This window comes from Podarcis raffonei, chromosome Z, assembly GCF_027172205.1.
Source record: "Podarcis raffonei isolate rPodRaf1 chromosome Z, rPodRaf1.pri, whole genome shotgun sequence".
Classification (NCBI taxonomy): Eukaryota; Metazoa; Chordata; class Lepidosauria; order Squamata; family Lacertidae; genus Podarcis; species Podarcis raffonei.
Window position 1 is genome coordinate 26,099,823 of NC_070621.1, and position 23,825 is coordinate 26,123,647.

The window sequence follows — 23,825 nt, forward strand, 5'->3', positions numbered from 1 at the left end:
GTGCCTGGCGTTCTCTGGTCCATGGGGTCACAAAGAGTCGGACACGACTAAACAACAACAACAATTAATCAAATGGCAGCACACTTGACACTATGGCGATATGTGTAAGTTGGGGCCAGCCCAACATTAGGCATAGTGGGGTGGCAGACCTGTGTGCGCATCACTTGGTCTGCCTCTGTGCCCCCGTAAACTAACCTGCTGTCCTCAGGTGTGGTGCTGAATGAACCTAAGAGGAGCCTACGGTACCCTGGTATTCTGAAGACAAGAAAGCTTAATTAAGAAGCTGATTTCTACAGTCACTCCCAGACCTGAAGGATAACAATAGTAAAAAAAGTTAACGAGATCTGCAACAAAATGTTGCAGTGTGCAGGGCTCCTGTTCTGGATTCCAGCCACGCATGCTCTTTCCCAGAACAATCCATTCCATTCCCCCCCTCCTCCAGTTTTCTATTCCCTCCCCCAATAGTCAGTTAGTGCATTCCATGGCCACTGAGCATGCTCAGTCCTAATTGGCTGTTTTTGGGTTCCCTACCAACTTAGATTTTGCTTTCAAAAGGTTTTGTTTTTGTTTTGTTTTTGGTACTTCTGCAGGCCATGGGGTTGCTCCAAGCCTGCTGATACCTTCCTCGTGTGCATGGATGGCCCACAGTTTACTAATTTAAATTAACAGTTCACTTTTAATATGTATCAGGCACAGTGCTCTCCAGAAGTTGCACACTGCATTGTTTTAAAATGTATTTTTTCAAAACAAAATCACATTTCTGTGTACATTTTATCCTACAATGTGCATTTTGTATGCAATTCATTGATGGCTACACACTTTCACAGTAAGAGGTGTCTGAATACCAGATTCCAGCAATTGCAGGAGGGCAGTCCTGCTTGCAAGCTTCCCATAGGCATCTGGTTGGCCGCTATGAGAACAGGATACTGAACTGTGTTGGGCCACTGGCTACAGTGTGCTGCAAAATTCAGAGGAAGTGTGAAAACGGTAGTATACCTGCATTTTAATCCTCTTTTTAGTCTAGGAAGGGCAAATCAGGAACATAGGAAGCTGCCTCATACTGAATCAGAGTGTTTGTCCATCTAGGTCAGTACTGACTGGCAGACTGACTGACTGTCTACTGACTGGCGGCATCTCTACAGAAATCTCTGCCCATGCAAAACCCAAGACTCTACTGTAGCAGATACCTGGCACTGCAAACCACCTCTCTCATTCCCTGCAACCCATCTGCCCACGAAAAAATACTCTCTATCAAACTCCTCATCCTGGCCCCACTCCACCCTCTGCCTGTGTCCCCCAATAACTGTTGCTCTGACTCTTGGCTCCCCTCCTCCACTGGACCCACCCTCTGCCCGCACAGTTTGGAGGAGGAAGATGAGGAAGAGCTTGAATATGTGAAAAAAGATGCTCCGTTTGAAGTTCGAACAAGACAGGGGACTCTTTACTCTGAAAGAAAAGGACAGTCACGTTTTTCTAGGGACAGGTGGCAACCCTATAGACTCCCTTATAAGCTCTACTTTCAGTGAAGGTTTAGAATTTGAGCAAGCTCATAAATTCATGAATTTAGCAAGGGCAAGAAATAATGCTCCCTAGCTTCCTCGTGAAACAGCTTGCTGTGGGTGGGTCTTGAAGAAACAAAAGGCTGGGAAGGACCTGGCTTGTTTGATAATGGCAAACTATTGGCAAAACATCTGACTCTCTGCCTAGTAGTTTTTGGGGTAGGAAAAAGGGGCCCTTTGCAGTGGGCTTGAGAAACAGATTGCCAGGGTGACGGGGGGGGGCAGGATGCTGGAAGTGGGAGGGGAGGAGTTGTTTTCTGCAAGTGCTGCTGGGAAGGAGGAAGTGGGTTGAACTAGACGGGGTGTGTGTGCTTAATTTTGCGTTTCATTGCTGCAAAGGACCTTCTTGAGATGTAAATGCTGTGAATTCTCTCTCTCCGTAACACACAGGTGTAAATATGTGTGAATAAACCATATTTCATAAAGTCGCTAGCATCCATTGTGTTCCATTTCCCCAAGGAAACATAAACCCTGGTTAAGTGCCAAGACCCCTGGAATCTCTTGTTACCGCTTGGCAGAGATTGGGGTGGCCTGTAACAATACAAAGGATGTGTTTAGAGAGTTAATTGCTGCTGTAGTTACATGGGAGAGTAAGCTTCGTTGAACTCAACAAGGCTTGCATCTGATCAGGCATGTGTAGGATTGCACTGTTAATCATCTTAAGTTATTTTGTTTATGCAGACACCCAGTTTGGGAGATTAAATCATGTGGCTGAGTAAAAAAGGAAGAAATAAAATCTTCACTATCTTTATAGTACTGTACAGAACACGGCAGATAGATAATTCTGCTCTGATTTCACACCACATAGAGCTGAAAGCTTTCAGCTTTGCATGTGTAATTCCTGTTGACTTGAAAGCTCCCCAGGCAATTCCTAATTTTCATTTAAGACTTCCCTTTCCTCATTGAAAGCTGAATGATTTCCTTCTGTGGTTTTATCAATGGACCAGAAGGACTGATAAGATTGCTTCCTTCCTCTGCTAGCTACTCTTGGACTTCTGCCATCCATGTTGAAAAGTAATATATTTGCCTTCCTGTCTTGAGCAGAAGCTAAATGTAGTGGGAGGCAATTTAAGTAGCTTCATTCACAGAAAACAACCAGAAATGTTGAACAAGCATAAACAGATTTGCATCAGTGCAAGTCAGTAAATCCCTGTTGCATCTTGCAAAAGCCTCTTAAGGTATTTTTGAGGAGCCAAAAGTGTTTGGGCTACCCCCATTTTCCTACTCCCTCTTGTTCTAGCACAGTGGGTCTTCCAGGGAGATAACAGATGGTGTTCTGATGCACAGCAAGGATGGAAGAAAAAAAAGAGAGCCTCGATATGTTCCTGTATATGTCCATAGCCCGCACTGTGTTCCCATCTTCCTGTGCATAAATGAAGTTTCATGGTAGGGAGGAAGCTAGAAAGCTGCCTTATACAGATCCAAACCATTGTGGTCCATCAGGCTCAGTCTGGCCTGATCTGATTGGCAGAGGCTCTCCAGTGTGTTTCAGGGCTCATCCACATTTCACTTGTCCTGTACCTAGAAAGCTTGGGTCCAGGAGGTTTCCCTCTTGATCTGTGCATTCTGGGCACAGGTTGAAGCTGTTTTCTGTTTGCTTACGTCCCTACCACTTTCCCGGGAAAAGTAGCTGTTTTCTGCTGAATCAGAGCAAATGTCAGTCCATAGAAAGTCCAATTGATGTTTGCTCCAAATCAGTGGTAAACAGCAGGTTTTCCTGGTGGAAAGCAGCAGGACAAGTGGAAATGTGGATGAGCCCTCATTCAGGTGATCTTTCCAGTCCCACCTGGAGATGCCAGTGATTGAACAAGGGGCCTTCTGCAAGCAAAGCAGGTACTTTAACACTAAGTTCATGCAGGATTAGATAGAGAGCAAGCACCATTGTCTTCTTCTTCTTTGGCGATCACTCGTAGCCGAGTAAGATTGTCTTCCATAATCACGGTTTTAACAATGAGTCCGTAAGTGACTGTGGAGGCCAATTCTGGACCCACATGTCCTTCCACAGTGGGGACATTGGTTTCCAGGTGGGAGTTGATCATGGTGTGGATTTGCCAAGCATGCCTTCCTCTTAGCACGTTTCTCCCTTGCATCCTGAGTTTGAATATCTTCAAAGCCCATGACACTATGACAGTAAAGGCTGTTCTGCAGTTGAAGTGCTCGCATGCAAGTGTTTCCCAATTGTTGGTGTTTATACTTCATTTTTTAAGATTAGCCTTGATACAGTCTTTAAACCTCTTTTGTTGACCACCAGCGTTACGCTTTCCATTTTTAAGTTCAGAATAGAGTAGTTGCTTTGGAAGACAATAATCAGGCATCCACACAACATGACCAGTCCAGCAAAGTTGATGTTGAAGAATCATTGCTTCAACACTGGTGATCTTTGCTTCTTCCAGTACACTGGTATTAGTTTGCCTGTCTTCCCAAGTGAATTTTCGGAGACAATTTTCAGAGACACCGTTGATGGAATCTTTCGAGGGTTGGAGATGGCGTTTATAAGTGGTCCATGTTTCACAAGCATACAGTATGGGCAAAGATTTGAGGCGTACATGATAACCCCAGTGCCCAAGCATAGTTTTTTTTTTCTGGGTTTGGCATAAACTTGCAAAATAGGATTCTTTTTTATGCCACAATCCCTGGCCTTTCTTTTAAAATTGGGGGATTAGTTGACACCCTTTGGCTTCTTTGATTGATTTAGTAAGATCTATCTATTACTTTTTTATTATCTATTGTTATCTATTGTTTTTTGTATAAGCAGTTCACATAAAATGGTATAAAATATTCATTTAAAAGTAATAACAGACTTTCAAAGAATAGATAAAACAGCCCCTCAGTCCCTTCCCCCACCTCCTGGAAAAGCCCCCAAGAGCTGCGCTCCCTTTAAAGAGCTGCGCCTAGCGTGTGTACGGCTCTTGGGGGCTTTTCCTGAGGAGGGAGAAGGGCAGCCCGTCTCCCTCCTCAGGGAAAAGCCTGCAAGCGCCACACACACGCTCCATGCAGCTTGTGAAAGGGAGTGCTGAGCAGAGCCTGGGATGCATACAGGCTCTGCTCAGCGCTCCCTTTAAAGAGTATTTTTTTTCTTGCATTCCCCCTCTAAAAACTAGGTGCATCTTATGGTCAGGTGCGTCTTATGGTGCGAAAAATACGGTATCTGATACAGATTTCCAAAAGAAATGTACCTAATAAATTTACATGTCTAGGTATAATTATTTCTTTAGCAAGATGTTAGTTCCCTTTGTTGAAATGCCTTATGATTTTGCCTAATTATAGCCACTCGTGGAAATATGGTTTAGAGCAGTGCTTCCCAATGGGTGGTCCACAGACCCTTGGGGGTCTGTGTAACCCAACCAGAGGGCTGGTGGCACCATTTACATAACAAAACTGCCATAGAGATATGATTTTTTTTTCAAAGGTAGGGGGGCCATGGCTTGGCTTTTGAAAAACAGGAGGTCCACAGTATTTAGCTAATTGGAGACCACTAGTATATAGGACTAGCGCTTGGGATCTAATATCAGTTCTTCTAAGCACTTTGGTAACTAGAATGCCTAACTCATTTTCTTTCTATTTTGGGGCCTGTAAAACTTAGCAGCACAGGTTTCCACCATCCCTAGGATCACCATCCCTGAAAAGCAGTGTTTGTCCCATCCTCCTGCTGCCAGCTTAACCCTGTTGGCTTCTCCAACTTTTGCATAGCACATGCCAGCAGAAGTGATAGCTATGACCCAAGGTCTGAGTAGCAATTACTCAGTTTGCGGGGTGCTGTAAAATGCAGGGTTTTCATTGAAACACTGCAAAATTATTGCCAAACTTTGGCATGCGTGTGATTTGGACACTGTTGGATTTTTTGATGTATGGAGTTTGGAGGGAATCCCAAATTTTGGGGTTTGTAGTTAATTATCCTCCAGCAGGCACTGTGAATACCTGCCTCCCATTATTAAAGCAGAACACATTATCAATATGGCATAGCAGCCATCAAAGTCTGAGGTAACTACTAGCAATGGCGAAGAAACTCAATTCAGTTCAGCTTACTTTCCAAAACATTATGACAACTGAATTTTGCATACAACAATAGAAAGTAGTTGTGTTGCTCAATATGAAAAAAATCCTAAAAGCCACAGTATGGTAATACCTTTACTAAAATCTCACAGAGGCTTGAGCAAGCTTTCCAGTTCTCCAGTATATTTGTGATCCATATATATTTTGCTTGCTCACTTTTAACATGTTTATCTTACTTTTCTATAAAATTATACTCAAAAAGGTAAATAACACACCCACAAAAGCATTAAACAATAATAATCTATCCAAAATTTAAAATTCACTTTGCAACTAAGAACAGAATTTCCCAATTGGGAAATTCATAACTGAACATGATGCAACAATTTCTCTAAAACAGCAGCAGCAGCAACATAACCACACACAGGAGCTGTCAGAATTCTAGCTCATGATTCTAGAATTCTAGCTCAGGCCTTTAAAGTCCTAAATAGGGTTGGGGAACCTGTGGCCCTTGAGGTGCTGTCCAACTCACAAAATAAGGTGGGTACCTAATTCGGGAAACTGGTTTAAGGGCCTGTATGTTCCGTGCAATGACAAACCTAGACAGCATCTTAAAAAGTAGAGACATCACTTTGCCAACAAAGGTCCGTATAGTTAAAGCCATGGTTTTCCCAGTATAGTTAAAGCCATGGTTTTCCCAGTAGTGATGTATGGAAGCGAAAGCTGGACCATAAAGAAGGCTGATCGCCAAAGAATTGATGCTTTTGAATTATGGTGCTGGAGGAGACTCTTGAGAGTCCCATGGACTGCAAGAAGATCAAACCTATCCATTCTTAAGAAAATCAGCCCTGAGTGCTCACTGTAAGGACAGATCGTGAAGCTGAGGCTCCAATACTTTGGCCACCTTATGAGAAGAGAAGACTCCCTGGAAAAGACCCTGATGTTGGGAAAGATGGAGGGCACAAGGAGAAGGGGACGACAGAGGACAAGATGGTTGGATAGTGTTCTCGAAGCTACCAGCATGAGTTTGACCAAACTGTGGAAGGCAGTGGAAGACAGGAGTGCCTGGCGTGCTCTGGTCCATGGGGTCATGAAGAGTCGGACACGACTAAACGACTAAACAACAACAAATGTTCCGTGCCACACACTTTTGACATGTACTATACTAATTTCCCAGCTACTGGAAAGAGTAATGTATTGTATCAACTTGCTTGCCTAAAATGTCCGGATATTTTAAAGTGTCTAATCCTGATCCCCCACAGCCCTCTAGGCTTTCAAAGAATGAAATGTATCTGACATTAATCCAGCCAACTCCACACAGTTGCGGCTGTAATAACACGGAACCAGCAACATTCCTCACCTATGATTTGGCTAAGCTGAAAATGGCTTGGAAAAACTCTCTCTTTATTGAAAACCATCCTCGTTAGGAAGTTTAAGAGGTGAAGTCATAATGTGGACTAGTCACAGCTAGGAGAAAACAATGCCGTCCCACACTCAAGCGCTCATTAACCTGACAGGAATCTAGATTATCAGGGTGTTAGAGCTATTACCCTTCAATTGTGTTTGCTTTTCAGCTGTTATTTTGTTCATGATTGACGGTAAGAGCTGAGTTTTAAAACCAGACTTGGGATAATGTAATGGTTTTCCATTACAAAGCACCATGTGGATTAATAGTCTGAACAGAGAAGCAAAGGTGCCTGTTCGTTCTCCACTGATAATACTGCTATATATTCTGGCATATAAAAGTTAATCACAACAAATACACTGTGTTTTTGTTCCTTTGTTATTGCCATTAAACTTTGAAAACACGCAGGAAGAATCAACATATAAATGCTATCTGATACTGAGTCACATCACTGGTCCATCTAGCCAGGTTTTCTCAACCTTGGGTCCCCAGATGTTGTTGGACTACAACTCCTATCAGCCCTAGCTAACAGGGCAAGCAGTCAGACATAATGGGAGTTGTAGTCCAATAGTACCTGAGAACCTAAGGTTGAGAAAAGCTGAATTATCCTAGTCCAGTGGTTTTCAATCAGTGTGCCATGGCACCCTGGGGTGCCTTGAATGATGGTCAGGAATGCCATGGGCAACACTGGCTTCTGTCCCTCTTTTCTTCCCTTTCTCCTCTGATGCCCTCTCGTGTCTCTGCCTCCCCAAGGCTTGCACAGCTGTTTGTTGCACCAGCCCTGGCTGCCAGCTTCCCAGGCGAATGGTGCCGCTGGGGCTGGCCAGGGGGTGCTTCTCAGGGGTGGCAGCTGCGGCTAACCAGAGGACTCCCAAGGGGAGAGGATAGGAGGGGAACACTCAAAGGAGAGTTTCAAAAAAGGGTGAGAGGCTGCCAGCTCTGCAGGCAAGGGCTCCTGATCCCCACAGGGGTGCCACAGAAAGAATGTAGTTGGTCAAGGAAGCCGTGGACTCAAAAAGGTTGAAAACCTCTGTCCTAGTCTTAATACTGACTGGCAGTGGATCTTCATGGAGTTAGATACAGAGTTCCCAGGACTGGCAAGGAACAATTTGTTGGGGAGGGGGCACATGTAGGTATGGCTGGAAACAAGTGTATGGGTGGCTCCTTTCTCCCTCCCTCCCTCCCTCCCTCCCTCCCTCCCTCTCTCTCTCTCTCTCTCTCTCTCTCTCTCTCTCTGTCACCTTCCTTTCTCTGCCCCTCTGCCCCTCCAACATCCCAACATCTGGGATGCGAGTCTTCCTGTCAGTGCTCTCATGTGAGTCACATGACCCCATACCCTCCAACATTTCTCTGATGAAAATAGGGATGTCCCATTCCATAATGATAATTTTAGTATTTATATTCCACACATGGAGTATAAATACCCAATACTGGGTTGCCCCAGCCACTCTGCACAGCTTCCAACATATATAAAAACAGAATAAAACATTAAACATTAAAAAAATTTCCTATACAGAATTGCCTTCTGGCAGTTTGGAGGTCAGATAACTCCATACCCTCCAACATTTCTCCAATGAAAGTAGGGACATTGTGTGTTTGGGGGCTCCACATGAGATCATGGCACTGAAAAAATGCTTTTCTCAGGACAAGATCTTGGCATGAGATCACCCGAGATCACAACGCCCCAAATGGCTGCCATGCTCTCACAGGAAGAAAAGAGTTTTTCTGGGATACTTGCGGGGTACACCCCCCTTTCATCCATTCCCCCGCTCCTCGCCATGCCCATGAAATTAGGTTAAGGGTTGTGGGTTTCCTTTAAATCAGGGTTGGTTGGCCATTATGGCTCCAAAGGCCAGGTCCTTATCAGGATCATAATGCCATTGTACAAATCTATGGTGTGATCATGCTTGGAATACTTTGTCCAGTTCTGGCCTCCTCGCCACAAAAAGGATATTGTGAAATTGGGAAAGGTTCAGGAAAAAGGCAATCAAAATGATCAAGGGGATAAAGTGACTTCCCTATGAGGCTTTTTGGTTGAGAGAAAAGGCAAGTAAGAGATGACATGATAGGACATTATAAAGCTATGCATAGCCTGCTGAAAATGGGTACAGAAAGGTTTTTCTCTTTCTCCCGTAACGCTAGAACTCATGGACACCCAATGAAGCTCAATGCTGGAGGTTTCAAGACAATTAAAAGAAAGCACCTATTCACACAGTAACTATGGAACTTGCTCCCATGGGAGACAGTGATGGCCACCAACTTGATTGACTTTAAAAGAGGGTTGACAAATTAATGAAGGAGAAGGCTATTGGTGGCTACTGGCCATGACAACTAAGTTCTGCTTCCAAGGTCAGAAGCAGCAATTCTTCTGAATACCAGTTGTTGGAAACCAGTGGCAGGTGGAGTGCTCTTGTGCTTGGCTACAAGTGATTACAGCTATGCTCATCAACCTCCACAGTTGAAGGCAGCGATGCTTCTTAATACCAGTTGCAGGGAACCACAGAACAGGAGACTGTTCTTGCTTCCAGACTTCCCAGAGAAATCTGGTTGGCCACTGTGAGAACGGGTTACTGGATTAGATGGGCCATGGCCTGATCCAGCAGGCTCTTCTTATGGTCTGTCTTGGAGGCCAAATTTAGCAGGTGAGTGGGACCACCCACCTGTCACTTACCTGAGATCACAAAAATGATGTCAGGTGATTTTGCACTTTGAAGTCCTGAAATCAGCAGCAGCACCTACAAATCACCTGTTGGGCAGGCCCCACCCTTACCTGTCCCACATGTGACCATGTATGGTTGCCCAAAACAGCCTCACAGGCCAAAAGGGGAAGTCCATAGATTTCTCTTAGACATATATAAGCAGAGCTGATCCAAGTCATTTTGCTGCCTGACAAAGAGGACAAGCTAGCTCCCTCCCTCTTGTGGGTACAGATGCCAACCACAGTGGTCTTATCTTAGTTTTAATACTTGAGATGGGCTAGCAGCCTCTACTGCACCTAAGGGCAGCATGCTCTCTTACAGGTTGCAGGGCAGGCTGTGTGGCTCACTCACCTCCAGTATATCACTGCTTCTACCTAGCTTCCTAAATCTGCCACCTGAGGCAGCAGCAGCCTCTCTCTGCCTAGTGGTAGGGCCAGCTCTGGACAAGGTTCTTTTCCATCACCTGCAACAAAATTGACAAATGTCCTCTGCAAATTAGGGTGATTTGCATCAATAAATTTCCTGTCTGCGCAAGAACTTTTTCTGATGCACTAGAGCAGGTCCTGTGGTCCTTCAGATGCTTTTGGATTGCCAAATGCCAGTGCCAGAATATCCAATGGTTTGGGGTGGCAGGGGCTGACGTCCAGCAACACCTGGAGGGCCACAGGTCCCCCATTGTGGCTTAATTTAGGATGTTTATTTTACTTGCATTAAAAAGCAAAGCTAAACAATATTGAACTGCCAAGCTTGCCTGACATTGTAGTTACAGTTGGCACCAATTCATTGTTACTAAGGAACTTACAAAGTGGGTTTGTTTTTGCAGAAAACCTTCTACACCACATCACGGACATCTATCTAGCCCTTGTTTGTTGGGGATGCTGGGAGTGAACCTGGGAGCATTTTCTGCATGTAAAACATGGATTCTCCCATTCTGCTTTGGAGGAGGGCTGCAGCTAAGTGGAGTGGTAGAGCTCTGATTTGCATGCGGAAGGTCCCAAATTCAACCCACAACTTCCCCAGGTACGGTTGGAAATGTTGCTACTGTGAGCCCGTAAAGAGACACTGTCAAACAATGTGGACAATACTGAGCTAGATGGACCAATGGTTTGACTAATTATAAGGCAGCCTCCCATGTTCCCTCCCCTGAAACTGCTGAATCTTAAACATCCCATACAGAATATATATTTCCCATACAGAATATATATTTTATATATTTTGGATATATAATTTTTGGAAATTATGAGTCTAAAAGCTTCTTTCTTTACAGGAAAGATGTGGCTCAAGATCATTGCTCCAGTGGCGTACCGTAATTTTCCTTACCTTGGCACTAGGTTGTCTACGCTCTGGTAACCTCTAGGTTCGATTACAGCAATGTGTTATATGTGGGGCTGCCACTGAAAACAGTTTAGAAACTGCTGGTGCAGAATTCAGTGGCCAAGTTGCTTACTGGGGCAAGACTGTCTAAGCACATAACACCAATCCTGCCCTGATTGCACTGGCTGCCAATTAGTTTTTGGGCCCACCAACCCTTAAATGGCTCAGGACTGCAATACCTCAAGGACCACCTCTCCCCATATGAACCGACCTGGAGCCTGCAATCTGAAGCCCTTATTCATGTGCTGCCTCCACATGAGCACAGGTCTTTTCAGTGGTGGCTCCTTGTTTGTGGAATGCACTCCCCCAGGAGACTCACTTGGTGCCATCGTAACATATATTTAGGCATGAGACAAAAAAAACCCTTTTTCAAAAGGGCTTTGGTTTTTAAGCTATCTATGCCCTTTTTGCACAGTGAGATGTTTTAATCCTTTTTTAATAGTCTTTTAGATTTTTTAAATATTGGTTTTAATGTTTATATGTGTTAGTTTACTTAAAATATTGTTAGTCACTTTGAGTTGCTGTAGCATAAAAATGACTAGTGAATGGAACAACCTGACGACAACAACAACGTTGTGTTGTATACCAAAGCATAGTGCAATGGTGAGGTATAAGTGTGCACTGGACAGTATGCCGGGTGGACCTGTTCCTCAAATTTGTTCGCATGCAGACATGCTGTTCCAGTGACTGTGCCATCACTGTTCATTCCCATCTTGTTTTTTTAACTCTCTAAACCAGATTTTGCCAAACTGGTGTCCTCCATATGCTTTTGGACAACATATCCCATCAGCCCCATTATCGTACAGCCTTGCTGGATGGCATTGAAAGGATCTCTAATCCAAAACACCTGGCAGGAGCCAGGCTGGCAAAGGCTGCTCTTAACTACTCGACAGAACGATTTCATGTCGGTTGTCTCTATAGAGCCTTGAAAACTAAAATGTCACTGTGACACAAGAGAGAGTGACTAAATCTTACTAATGATAATGACAGGAAACGAAAAATGACCTGACTAATCTTTCAGCTATTACTTGACTATTCATATCTATACATGTTTTGCTAGAATTTGAAATGAGGGAGGTGGGAGAGACAGAGAAAGTTATCATTTTGTAACATTTCAAATGATTTGGCTTCTTTCTAGCACTTAGCTTGGAAGTACGTTCAATGATCTAGTCTCATCAAATTAGCTGTCCAGCTGAACCTTTTCAGGGAAAATGGTCACAGCACCCTTAAATGCTGTTGCCTTCATTGCTGTGATGCTTCTGTGAAATCAGAGCAGCTTTGTGCTCAGGAGGGAGCAGAACTTAAAAGATTTTAACACCAACATCAACAGGAACAAAGTTTGCAAGCAGTTTTTGTCAAATCAAGCCAGATAAACAATACCCTCATACCAATATTATTATTATTACTACTACAGTTTATTATCCACCCCTCAACCCAAGGTTCTAGTGTGTGTTACAGCTATTGAAGCACAGTATTAGTACATATTTCACACTATAAAAAACAACTTAAAAGAACTTAAGATGACAGAAATAAGGTGGGTCCTTAACCCTCATCTAGTTCATTACAGTTTACATAGACTAGCAGTGGTTTTCCAGGATTCCAGGGAGGAGACACTCCTGGTCCTAACTGGAGATACCAGGGATTGGAGACTTCTCCATGCAAAGCAGACACTCTAACGCAATAGTTGAATCTACCTCACACTTTTCTGGAGCAGGGTGTGAACTGAAACACAGTCATTTTTTGAAATCTGTACTTCTCCAAATTTTGCAATGTCATTTAATGTTTACAAAAATCCACATAGTAAGGTAAACTGTGCATAAAATGTATATATTAATGAAAATAATATACAAAATGCATTATTTTAGGGGAAATATAAATGTTACGGGGAAAAACATGTATATTAGGCAACATTGCATACAAAGGTTTGTTTATTAGGGGAAAATTCATACTGAAATGCTGTTGAATAAATTCATCTAGTATTTTGAAAGGAAGGGGGAAGCTTTTCACTGAGTTTTGTAAAGCAAACAGTTGCAGAATATGGCCAGAAGTTATATGGCTGTTTCTAAAACCAGTTTACCTGCTTATCTCTTACAGTTGGACCACAACAGAGAACCTGTCAAAAACCATCTTCCCAATGCACATAAATAGCATGAGAATAAAATGGTGCCCTTTAGTCAAAGCTAGTCAGTGTTTGGGTGGATAATAAAACTAACACCAAATGGCTCATCTAGCCATGAAGCTTCCTGCTGAGCTGAGTTGTGCAATACAGACCTGTACACATTTACTCAGAAGCAGGTTCCACTATGCTCAAGGGGCTTACTTCCAGGTAAAGTGCATACAGAATTGCAACCTATACTTCCATTAAACTTTTGGCTGGACTCTTTAGTGCTCATTCTCAACCTAGACATAGCCTAAGGATGTGCAAATTGGTTTACCCATATGCACCCCAGCTCCCTCCCTGCAATACGAACCTGCCCTGCTACTCTTGAGGCCCTTCTTTGAGTTCCTCTGCCATCAGGCAGCCAGCAGAGGGGTAAAAGAGAAGGACAAGAGGCAGAGAGGAAGCTAAGAGATGCAGTAGGGGGTCACTCCAAGGACCCCCTCGTGGCTTATATTCACCCAGTAGAAATACAGCTCGTGCTTGGTATGAAAAGTTAGGGGATTTCAGCAGGAAGTTGGAGGACATGCACCAAATGGATATGAAGCAACATGACCACTCCTAAGCAAGTGCAAATATTACTGAAAGAGGGATTGTGTATGACTGCCCTGAAAACATCAGGAGCACAAATAATCATGAATGCACAATAAAAAAGATGTATTGAGAGGCCAAGAATGAGGGTAGGGGGCACAGCAACAGTCCTCTATCTAGTCAGAGTTCCCTAGGCTGGTCTGCTCTAAATTTCCTAAACTGCCCTACTGTTTCTGGTACAATGGAGAATGCTGTTCAATCAGCAGTGCTGAAATAAGATTCACCTGCCACTCCTTTCTGATTCTGGATGTAGAATTGGGAGGGGGCACCATCTTATCCTTCTTCTCAGGCAGCAACATTTTTGGAGGCTGAGTCCCCCTAATGTGTAAATTGTAATGTAGATTGGAATAATAATTTAAGATTTACAATAGGAAGTCTCTCAGTCTCGTTCTTGCTCTTGTTCTTACACACCACATTTACAAACATGGGAAAGGGCAGTGTGTTTGCATGTGCTGCCCATGCTCCCTCCATGCTCATGTTATACAGACGCTGCCATTTGGTGGGGCCATATGTGTGTGAACCTGTGTGTGCAGAGAGAGCTTCTGTGCATGTATGAGGAGGGTTCCTGATGGTCTCCAATTTCCCATTTGTGTAAAGGAACCCCAAATGCTCAGGAGTGTATGTGCATATGGTCACTTCACACAGTCCAGGTGTGCAGTGGGTGTAGCTTACTGCATGTAGCAATGAGGGGTGGGACCAGTAGGTATTAAACATGTGAAGTGTTGTTGTTTTTAGCATCCCTAATATAAACTCCAGATGTTGGACTACAACTCTCATTAGCCCCAGTCTAACTGGGGTTGTTGACAACATAAAGACATAAAAAGAGGCCTGGTGGATCAGAACAAATTGGACCATATAGTCCAGTGTCCTGCTCTCACAATGAACAGCCAGATGCAGATATGAAACATCTGGAGGGAAACAGGGGAATATAGAATAGATAGGCTGCTGTCGCCAGATAAATTTATGGTGCCAGTGTAGGCTCAGTATTCACACATTTTTTTAAAAAAAGTTATCTATCTCTGTTGTTTTATTTATATTTTAATCAGGAACAAATATTGCGTAGTCAGAACTTAATTAATGAAGAACTGACGCATGAACTAGAACAAAATGCATGTCACTCTTTCATAGATTAATGGGCTCCATAATCCTGTCAAGACTGGTAAAACATGTTTATAAGCTAGCAAAATAAAGGCAATTGTTTGTGTGTGCGCATACACACACACACACACACACCACAACCACTTTCTTACTTCCACCTCTCTAGCTGGATTACTCACAGGGCTGTTTCAAATCAAAACTTAATGTTACATTGGATAGTTCAGGAAGAGGTTGTGAAGGAAAAAATTCAGTTTCCATGCCAACTAGATCCTTTAAAATACCTTCTGGTACATTATGTTCTACCTTCTCCTCTAAAAAATGGGCCACATTCAGATACTATAGTGGAACATGTCCTGACTTTATGTTGTAAAGTCAGTAATGTTGCAAGTGAAACTCGACTCCAGATCAGAATTTTAATAGCTAGCCCTGACAAAGCTGAAGTGGATCATTTATTGATATTGATGGTAAAGAATTGCCAATCAACTTGTGTGTGAGACAGTTAGCATCCACATAATGTCAGAAAATGGCCGCTCCACAAATGATGTTTTGCTTACATGGAAATTATAGTTTAGAAATGAGACCTGCAACCAAATGTTGCAGTGCTAAATGTTTAGGAAAGGGCTCAGTGGTGGAGCATCTGCCTTGAATTCAGAAGGTCCCAGGTTCAATCCTAGGCATTTCAAGGTAGGGTAGAGAATCATGCCTGAAATTCCAGAGGGCTGTTGCCAGTCAATATAGACAATGCTGAGCTAGATAGTCCAATGGTCTGATTCCAGAATTAGTTTAAGAAATTATTTCAGCTACACCAGCATGTTGTAGCAGTAATAGTGCTAGATTAGGGTGGGGGAGATCTAGGTTCAAGTCTGCACACAGCTATGCAGCTCACTGGGAGACTTGGGGCCAGTCACTATCTCTTAGCCTAACCTGTCTCAAAAAGTTCCAGTTACAGATAGGTAGCCGTGTTGGTCTGCCATAGTCAAAACAAAATTTTTTTCCCCTTCCAGTAGCACCTTAAAGACCAACTAAGTTGGTCTTCAGTATCTGAAGAAGTGTGCATGCACACGAAAGCTCATACCAAGAGCTAACTTAGTTGGTCTTTAAGGTGCTACTGGAAGGAAAAAAATTTTTTGTTCTGTCTCAAAAAGGTTGTGGTGAGACTAAACCGGGAAAGGGGAGGACTATATGTATTGTCCTGAGCTTGAAAGATAGGTGGAATTTAACCTTTGCAAATAAATACATTGCAATTCCAGAGGAGCAGAAAAGAAGGCAAAGGGGACCTGTGGAATGATAAAGGAATGGGACAAGGGAGATCTGCTCAAGCCTCCCCAGGCATGGAAGGGCACAAAGTCTTTCCATGTGTCCTCTACCCTCTTGACTGGTCTGCCCCACAGTCCAATAACCTAATGCCAAAGTGGGGAGGAAAGAAGCAGCAGAGCCCAGCAGTAGCAGGAGAGAGATTGTGCCCCAGAGGAAATGCTGCTAAGTAACAACTCAGCTAATCAAGAGTCCGAACTACCTCCCATTAAACGGACATTGTGTCTCGGTTGACAATGCAACTTCTCAGAGAGAGTGCATTTCAGAACAAGCTGTACTTGGCAGCTTGCCATACCGCTCGAGAGATCCTTCTCCCGCGGGATTCCAGAGCTTCCTCAAAATACAGCAGGTCTCTTTTCCATGAATGTGGCATGAAAGAAAAGAGATTGGAAATGTCAGTGCTGGGGTTGTCATTGGTGGACAAGCAGGTGGGTTTAAAGGGATACTGTGGCACAAGCCAGTTCTCCTTTCTCCTGCACACATGCTCGCTGCTGTCACACTGGACTGGAACCTTTCTTTATTTTATGAGCATGCATCAAGTTGATGGATGTCTGGGAGAGGAAACAGGAATACCAAGCCATTTGACTCTCAGGTTAAAATCTAAGTTAGCCTTTCATTCTAATACTGCAGGTAAATGCACACTGACACCATGTCTGTCATGCTAACTTAAGCCCGGGGCGGGGGGAACCTTCCTAGGGCAACAGCACATTAAAAAGCAACCAAAATGATCAGGGGGATGGAGTTGGGATCAACAAAATCTCTCGATTTCAGCTGTCTCAGTTTCTCATTTTTCCATTCTTAACTGCAGTTCTATACATTTGTGCAGCCCATCTGCCTTTAAAAGAGAAAAAAAGAATCGTTTGAAGATTCATGATTTTAATGCAAACTTACACATTTTTGCAACCATTTCCCCTGAAATATAATGCAATTCAGAGACTGTTTTCATGAAAATGTTCATTTTTCTGTACATGTTTTTGTACCCAGTGCTTGGAAGAAGAACTGCATTGCAAAATTCAGAGAGGTCTATAGAATTAACTGCCACAAGAGTTGCATGAGAGTTGCTGATGGAAACCAGTTTAGGAATTTTTTTAAGGGAACAATTCATGGTCTATCAATAGCTACTAATCACAATGGCCAAAAGCAGCCTTCAGGTTCAGAAACAACACGTTACTTGGGTATTAATTGCCAGGGAATGGCAGAGGAAGAGGACAGTTGCCTTCATATCCTGCTTGTGGGCTTTTTAAAGACATCTGGGGGATAGCTTCTGACACCAAAACACAAGCTTCCAAAGAGGGAGAATGCAAAACAAGAAGAGAGTGTAGCTTCATCTCTTCACTCTTGTCATTACTGAGATGTTTGGAGAGGGCAGGAGAGCAGGCTGTGAAAGCAAGGAGGAGGAAGGGAAGGGGGAGCAGGGCAAGACACACTTCTTACAACTGCCTCCTCATTACTCGCAGCAGTGGCTTGCTTACACACTGGTACTGGATGGCACCTCAGGGCGCCATCTAAGTAGTCTTGAGTCCTCACCTCCAATTGTGGCAAGGTTCTGCAAGGGCTCCTCCTCATGGAAAAGCCCCTGCAGAGCTGCACCACCAGGAGGGGAAATGAGGGCACGGCAGCAGCACAGTGGGGGCTGCATCGGGCATCACAATGTCTCCAGGTGGCCCTGAGGCTAGATGACATTGATTTAAAGGAAGCATTTCCCCACACTTTCCATTTCTTTTCCCCATCACCTTCCTTACTGCAAAAGCCTGATCTTTTAGAGAAGTGAGTTTGTTGCGCAAAAGCTTCACATCAGCTGTAACTGCACAACCTGAATTTGCTGGTATGTGATTGAATCCCATCAGGAGATGGGGCAGTCTGTCCTGTTTCACCACCTGAGATGAAACAGTAGATGATGCTCCCCACCACCATTACCAAAGCCTTGCTAATGCACAACTGTAGCGGCTTTTGGGTTCTGGCAACATCTCACCATAGGACTGCAAGATATTGCCAGAACCTGGAACCTGCTGCTGCAGCCACTTCTCAGTTCTCTGGTGGTGGTGGCAGAGGTGGGGTGTCTCCCACCACAGGAGAAGCAAGGTGAAGGAGCACTGGTGGCTTCTGACAAGATCCTGCTAGAGTCTCACCAGAAGGCATAGCTGCTTCTCCTCACTTTGCTGGGGGAAAGTAGGGCATCCGTAGTGGTGCTGGAGAAGCGAGTAGAAACAGTAGCAGCTTCTAGTGACACCTTGCCAGAACCCAGAAGCCACAGCTGCAGCTACTTCTCCTTTCTTCTCTGGTGGCAGGGGGCAGCACCTGCAGTCACAGTGGTGGAGCAAAGAGAAGTGGTGGCAGCAGTGGGTTCCAGTGAGACCTCATGAGATTTCATGGGGCGGGCTCTCACAAGATATCACTGGAACCTGGAAACCACTGCTGTTTCCCCACACTTCTCTGGTGGCGGTGGGTGAGTTGACCATGGGGCTGCTGCCCCTTGGATTCTGCCCTCCCTCCCACCTGAGGTGCCTGCCTCAGGGATGGGCAGACCATGAGAAAAAGATCTGGAAAGCTGAGAAAGCAGTGAAAGTAACTAGACTAGGGAAATCACTTAACAGTTCACCTCTCAGGAAAGGACCTAATGCCATTTCACCCTGGTAACTGCAGTGAGGAAAATTATGAACGTGTTGAGTCAATAGATTTCAAGGCCTTTCAAACACCAGCAGGCAGGAAAACAACCCCTCCCCTTTCTCCTTTTTGCATGTTTAGAATTTAATTTGTTGTTCAAACTGGCAAGAAGGTTGTGTGCATTCCATGCTGCTAATTCAAAATGCTGTCAAGCAACCAAACTTCACACCAGCCTCACGGTTTCACTATGAGATGTGGAAAGGCTATCAAAGAAAGCTAAGCAATAGAAAGCATATACATTAATATATCCATCATTTGGGTGGGAAGATGATGATTAATTTCAACATAAGGTCCCAAGGTGGATTGCAGCAATTTTAAAAAATGCAATATTAAAAACAGTTCAAAACAGATTATAGTCACAAGAGTCAGTATTGAAATATGTATCTTCAGTGTCAAAGACTAGGGAAGCTCTCTAGTTCAAAACTTTGATTAGATCTAAATAAGCTCTGCAAGAGGACTACTTATTTAAAACTTATTTAAAACATTATTTACCACACCCTTCCAAAAAAAATACAATTCAAAGCAGGAGAATGTCCCAAAAGACATATTGATATGTTTCTTGCTATTTTGTTCCACCAGTTAACTGAATTGATCTTTACAAATCAACTATTCTTGGCCAGGAATTGAAAAAGAAAAAATGGCAGCAGAGAGCAAAGCAATACTGAAATTGTGAAAGACTGTAGGGGAGACAAAACACCAATATTTCTTTTAAAAAAAAAATGCCAAAGGAAGAAAAGCCCAGCAGAGGATGTTCCTCATCAGTAACCTAAATGAGTAATTAACATGTCTGGGCGAGCAGCTGAGCTCTTAACCAAAACAAACCTGGAATGTTTTCTCTGTCCTCTTGGAGAAGCAGCTTCAGGCCAAGTGAAAGAAAAATGAGCAAGCAGAGTGACGCTGGTCATTCAGAAAAGAGCCCCAAGCAGGCACTTTGCTACTAGCATTTACAAGCATTCACTTGTAGTGTTTGCTTTCATAAGCTGCTTTGGGGGACATTGTTGAAAAGTGAGGTGTACGTTTGTTTGTTTGTTTTTGTTTGTTTGTTTGTTTGTTTCATATACTTGCTACCTTCTCCTTCAAGGAGCTCAGGGACCACCCTGTGGTTCTTCTCTCTGCATTTTATCATCACAAGAAGTCTGTTAAGTAGGTTAGACTGAGAGGCAGTAAGTGGCCCAAGGTCTCCCAGTGAGTCACACATGTCTGAGTGGGGATGAAAATCCTGGTCTCCTGGGTCATGGTCCAACCCTTTAACCACTGCACCACACTGGCTCATTTCATTTTGGAATTAATGAATAAATGGGGAGGGTAGAAGAATAACCAAGCCAAATGCCCTGCAATATCAAATGTTCTCCAAAAGAATACAGATATATAGATTTATGATGCCCTGTTTTACCTGCTCATTCAAGGTGCCATTGTCTCCCCTTTCAATTTATTATTATGAATAATATGATTTCAAATTATATATGAGCACAAACAACTAGAAGAATTTTGTTCCAGGATCATACATAAGGTAAAAGTTAACATACATTAACTATAACAACAAATATTAATTTCCCTCTTTCCTTTTTCCTTTCTCCTTCTGTGATGGAACTCCTATTTGGGGACTTCCCTGGCTTTTTTCTGGCCCACGTAGGACCAGTCTGGATAGCTGGCCTTGGTGAAGATTTGACATTTTCATCCCAAAAGTTTTTGATTTGAGTTTCTACTGAAATGAGGCTGCATTTTAATGTTGTACTTAATCTTGTTTTTAAGTTGTATTTTAATCAATTGTTTTTACCTGGTGTTAGCTGCCCTGAGCCCCGTCTTGGCTGGGGAAGGCAGGTTATAAATAAATATTACTATTATTATTATTATTATTATTATTATTATTATTATTATTATTAAATAAAAGCAAAATAATTACTATTTGTCTGTTGATTCAAATAAATGTTTGATAAAGCATAACTCATTGTAGGAGCAAGCTTATACTTAAGAAGGTGGCATAAAGGAAGCTGGTGTAAGTTAACCTGGCATAAAGTTGCACCAGATCCAAAACCTGTCCAGCAGTGGGGCAGCTACTGCCACTCCGCCTAACCCTGTCAGAGGTAAATCAATCCTATAAAATAGTGGTTTAGCGCTTAGGCCTAGTTGCCAAGTCATCTGACTAGGCTGAATAGGCTTAGGATCCAGCCTAAGTCTCCCCCTCTAATCATGCCACACCACACCTCCATCACGCCCCTTGCAAGGAGACTTACACTTGCCTCAGCTTTGCCAGCCGAGCCCTGGACGAGCAAATTACACCTGCATATTGTCAGCTGAGCCAAGGTTGGGGACTTAATGCTGACTGAGCCCATCTGAGCCAGGAATCAGTCAGCTGAGCCAGAGATCAGCTACATCCTAAGCTGTTCATCCCTTTGGATCTTCCCACAAGATTGCCCTCTGTGTCTACCAAGTCTATCCAGACTCAGAAGAGAAGTGGACTGACTTATGGGTTTCCTTTAAGTGCATACAGTGCTGGTGTTCTATAGGCATCTTCCAGTTTTGCTATACACACAATAAAGTAAAACTAAATGGTATGAAAATTATCTTTAATCCTCCCCTAGATAGTGACATTTTAGTGGTCAATATATTTGAGGCCACCAGAAACCATAACATTTTATAACTATGCTTCTGTAGAGACCCTCCAAATGTTTCCAGTGCCAATAGATTAATATTCTTCAAGCCACTTAAAAAAAAAAATCTGACTAAAGTTTTACTTTTTCTCATCTTGTTCTAGTTACTTAGCAATGCCAATGAGGGCCTTGGAAATAAGCCCTGTGTTGTTATTGCTCAAGTAGCCATTGCGATCTTCTGTGAGTACCTGCTCTGACATTACACACAACTTGCGTAAGACACCACTTGTGTGAGAAGTCTTTTTCCATGCATCAGCTGGCTCCAAATAACGTATGAACTGCCTGTAAGAAAAGAAACAAAAGTTTGTTAGTTTTGTTTGACGGGATTATATGACATGCTTGAACAAACATCCTCTGATAAATGACAATGAGCAATTCTTTTGCAAGTATCAAAGGAACCAATTTTTTAAAATGTAAGGGACTAGTTACTTTCAATTTAACTAATTGCATAAGCTGTTGAGTATTCTTAATCATTGTTTAATCTATTAAAGTTGTAAGTCTTTAAGGTGCCATAAAACCTATTTGTTGTTCCTTCTCAGTGATGTCTTTTCTAATGTGAAATCCTTTATATGGTAAGATATCTTAGATGCTCTTTTATAAGGCATGGGAGATCAATTTTTATTTTGTCTTTAAAAGGAATATATGAGAATTAACCTCATTTTTTCCCAAACTCATGTTATAACTCTTTGGTAGGTCTTTTGCATCAGATAAGTTATGGAGGACTTCCAGAGCTTTAACAATAATCACTATTGTTTATTTTATTTATATAGGAGCCATCAATGTATATGGTGCTTCACAGGGCAATATAGGCAAAATTTTCTTTTCTTTTCTTTAAAGCCCCTTGCACAATGAGCTTATGATCTAAATTGTGAGACAATACAAAGACAATGCTATTTTGTGCTGGATGCAGAAGGACATTAGAAGCTTGGTGTTTAGATTTAAAGGAAGGTTGTTCCATGATCTGACCATTGACAGATATGAATGGAGGACAAGCCTATCAGTGGCTACCACCCACAATTGTTGGCTCCACTTCCACTGTGCGGAAAGTGTTCTTGCACTCATGCCCTGCTTGTAGGCTTTCCATGGGCATCTGCTTGGCTACTGTGAGAACAGAGTGTTTGGCCAGCAGGGCACTTCCTGTTAGCAAAGTCACTGAAATAAATGGAGTCTGGGGAGAAAAGGCTTGATAGCACTTGATAGTACTGAGTAAACTGAACAAAGCAGTGTATAATTTGAGAGGAAACAAACACAGAGATTCTGTATTTCTTAATTCAGGCCTTGTACAAAGCAGGAAGACATGAAACTCCCTCAGAACTATACAGCTAATAAGAGCATGTGCTACCTCAGTGAGGATCATCCCACTCTGCTTGGTTGCTAAGCAACACCTCCACCTGTCTCCTTCTAGGCAAATTGACTTTAACACTAACAGAACCAACCCTTAAGTTACAAACTGAATGATCTCAGTTGTTGTACTTCCAACATCTCTTGCCCACTAATGGTTTGGGCTGTGAAGGAGGCAAGAAGGCACCCCCTCTGCTTGGCAACCTGTGCGGGGAAACTGGTCATACTGCCTTAAATCTGTCTCTGTTAGGGCCCCACAGAACCAAAAAAACCAAGCCGGGTGAGGGGAAGGAGAGAGCAAAATCACAGTGGGGTTTTTTTCTTAAATAGAAGAGGTGGTGATAAAGGTGCCCCAGTGATATTTGGTTGCTCAAAGGCCCAAAGAAACCTGGAGCCAGACAGAGAGCATATGCATTAATATATCCATCATTTGTGTGGTCATATTCTGTCAGAAGATGTGGTGATGGTTACTAGCTAGGCTTTAAATAGGAATTAGTCCATTTAATGGAGGAGAGAGAGAAAAAGAGAGAGAGAGAGAGAGAGAGAGAGAGAGAGAGAGAGAGAGAGAGAGAGAGAGATGAATGGTTATTAAACTTATTAGTCAAACATAATGCCCATGGTCAGAGTTAGCATGCCACTGAATTCTAGAGCATGGCGGGCAGTCAGTGGGGTGGGGAGCTGCAGCCTTCATCACCTGCTTAAGGTGATGAAGAGGCATTTGGAACTGACCCACATCAGTCCACCCTCAGTTAACTCCCCACTGTCTGCTTCCTTAATTACGGTTTTGCAGGTGGCTTGGTCTGCCAGTTTCCTCCTCCTCCTTGTAGAACTCTGTAGTGAGGGGGAGGACATAGACAAAACTAGAGTTAGTTGGTTCTGATTTCAGCACACTAATTAGGGAGTAAGCTCATAAGAAAACAATGATACCTTTGATGATGCATGTACATGACTGCCCCATGGATCCCACTGAGGCAACAAGAC